Source organism: Triticum aestivum, chromosome 7B (assembly GCF_018294505.1).
Source record: "Triticum aestivum cultivar Chinese Spring chromosome 7B, IWGSC CS RefSeq v2.1, whole genome shotgun sequence".
Classification (NCBI taxonomy): Eukaryota; Viridiplantae; Streptophyta; class Magnoliopsida; order Poales; family Poaceae; genus Triticum; species Triticum aestivum.
Genome location: NC_057813.1, coordinates 615,252,630 through 615,255,826, shown reverse-complemented (window position 1 = coordinate 615,255,826; position 3,197 = coordinate 615,252,630).

The window sequence follows — 3,197 nt, the reverse complement described above, 5'->3', positions numbered from 1 at the left end:
GTATTTAGATCTGCCTATTACTGTATTCAAATCTGTCTATTACTGTATTCAAATCTGAATGTGTCCTGCCACAATATGGTATGATAATTACTCGATTCCGATCCGGTATAATTCCTATCTGTCTTTGTGCAACAAACTTGTTTAAACCAAGAACCTTGAAGAAGTAGTGGTGAAGAATTCGTTGATGTAGACCAGAAGACACCAACGACCATCCAGGAGAAAAACCACCAGAGAGGGCCCATAGAACGCTCTATTTTCGGCCATAGGGATGAGTACTGAACTTTCAAATAGAACTGAAATCTCTCTAAACTGCCACATAGAATGTTATCCGGCACCTATACATACGAACCAACCCATTGGTTGTGACTTCGCAAAAAGTTCTCAAAAGGTCAGCTTATGTCTCACAAATCTTCTGTTGATTTTACAGTTTGCTAAAACAGATTTTAAAAGTATTCACCATCTTGTATGGTGTCAAAAAGTAAAATGAACAGTATTATCTCAGCTGACAGTGAAAATCTTATTCCTTGTCCGTCTTTACAAACTTCGTTCATACAAGTCTAATAAAATATTAACTACGCCCTAATAATTTGTTCACACATTGGACAAAAGAATGTAGTATTTCTTCCCAAATTTTATAAATTCGTAGAACTTTGCGTTGACTACAAATAAGAAATTCTTAAAGTACCAGAAATTAGCAATGTTGTTTAAATAATTATGAACTTTTTTTACTAGACTAATAATGGGTAACAATTTATATTTTACAACTTTTCTTTGAAAAACGACTTTTACGAGTTGTGCAAAATATGACTAATAGATGTACAAAACGAATTGCAACGTACAAGTTACTCCCTTCGGTAGGGTTTACATGGCACAATTTGTTTGCCAAAAGTCAAACTTTTTTAGGTTTTACTTGCAGAATAAATTATTAGGTTTAAATTTCAGTAGAGGGACAAGACTAGTTAACTTTTTAATTGTGAAAAGGCTTAGATCGTGCTAAATTTTTGAAGCCTGTCAAATCGTGCTAAACTTTGGCAAAAGGGTCAAAACAGTGTTTTTGCCCCTTGCTCGACTCATTTCAATTGGATTGGTACCCTATCAATATCAGTTTGCAGAGCACAGATGTTACATGTAATCTGCAACCCTGCATAGAAGAAAGGACTGCTAGCAACTCACAGTAAACGCAGAACAGCTCGAGCATGAAGCTTGCTCCTCTTTTAGTTTTCTGTTTGCAATCAGGGACAGTAAGGCTTCCGCATCAACCGGACTCACTGAAACCAGGGTACTGAAGCGATGTCATTGCTCACCACATCGTCTCGTCCCGTCCTTGGTCAGTGGTTCTTGGCTCACCATCGTCACGCTCACCGACAGCCTATCCTGCTAGCTTCCCTTGTCATTACACGCCAGAACTGCATTTATCTAAATATAAGATGACCCTTTGTCAGAACTTTCTCACCAAACGTGATGCCCACAATACTTATTACTCTTTTTCACGGGCTGATTGAGTGAGCCCCATGCATCTTTCCTCCTGTGATTTTCATGAGAGAGCTTCAAGGGGAAGAGGGGCCTTTGGAATGACTTGTGACCAGGGAAAAATGGTTATGATAGTGTGACATTGCTATGGATTGCATTGCACGCAATGCCTACAAATGAGCTACTGCTGCTTTTTATCTGATGAAACATCCTACAAGTTGGAATTAGCTCTCATACATCTTTCCTTTGATACAGTTGAGTACCACCCTAACATCCTACAAGTCCGAATTTTTACTTTTACTATTTATTTTGAATTTACTATTCATTGGAGAGCATATGCACCCCAGAGCCAAAACGGCAGGGGTGGGAGCTAACTTCATACTCTCTCCGGGGTGTATATCCACAGTACTATCAGTGAGGCCTAATAGAAGTACAATTTTTTTTCGTCCTTGCACACCTTTCTAGAATCAAGATATTTTGTCGAAAATGATCTCCGGAACACGACAAGTTAACTAACTGAGGTCATAGTGACATGCTGAACGCCTGGTAGGCTGATATGGTCAAACATGTTAAGATGTAAAGGTAACTGAAAAGTGAGGACTGCAATTGTATTTAGAACTCATTGTCTTGAAATTTTGTCTTGAGCACTACAATTGTCACACTGCAACACATCCAGTCAGCGGGTAGCCCTTTTTTCATGCTCATCATCCCCTTCTAGAGCTCACTCTGTTAGAGGGTTGCACGATGTACTCTGTTTCATACTACTCCCTCCGTTCCAAAATAGATGACCCAACTTTGTGCTAAAGTTAGTACAAAGTTGAGTCATCTATTTTGGAATGGAGGGAGTACTTACTAGTACTTCACCAGCCCGTTTCCACTCACTTGCAAGTTGCAAAGGCAAGTTGTGGCGCATCAGATAAAGGAAATGCATGTACTCCCTCCGTCCCAAAATTCTTGTCTTAGATTTGTCTAAATACGGATGTACCAAGTCACGTTAACTTCAGAGTGGCCGTAACTGCAAAGATCAGTAGGACTGAAAGTAACATGCCCTTTTCATGGGCATATCTTTGGAGATGACCATCTGTACATTCCTTTCACAAGTAGCTTGTCTGTTACACCCCACTTTCAATAAGCATAATTAGAAATGTCCTAAGCATAGATGCATTAGTATCTGTTACCATTTTATCAAGGGATGATTCTCTGATCTTTTAACCTCTACAGTTAATCCAAAGATTCCCTGTGATTTTAGACCTTTCTTTTTGGACGAATACATGACAAATTAGTTGTTGGACTCATGAGCATGCTTGTGACAAAGAATACTCAAGAGGAGCGGAGGGCTATGCCAATTAAAGTTCTGAACAAACCTCATCATCCAACTACAACATCACTCGAAAGAAAATGCACACGTCCAGACACGCGCACGCTTGTGCATCACAACTGTTGGGTCATGATGCTGCGCCTAATAAGCTGAAACTCTAGTACATGCATCTTGTAGTAGTATCTCATAGCTTTTATCGGTTATATACGTGTGTGAATAGTAAGATGAATTTGTTCAGTACCATATGTATGGCCCGCTCAGTTTGTGTATGTGGTAAGTTCATCGGTTATGCACATGACGTCGACAAATGCACATCCGAGCAATACAAGACAGCAGCTGCCTCTATCATCACTATAGTGTGTGTCTGACGACACGTTACATTTTTTGAGAGATTTTAGTGTGTTGTGAC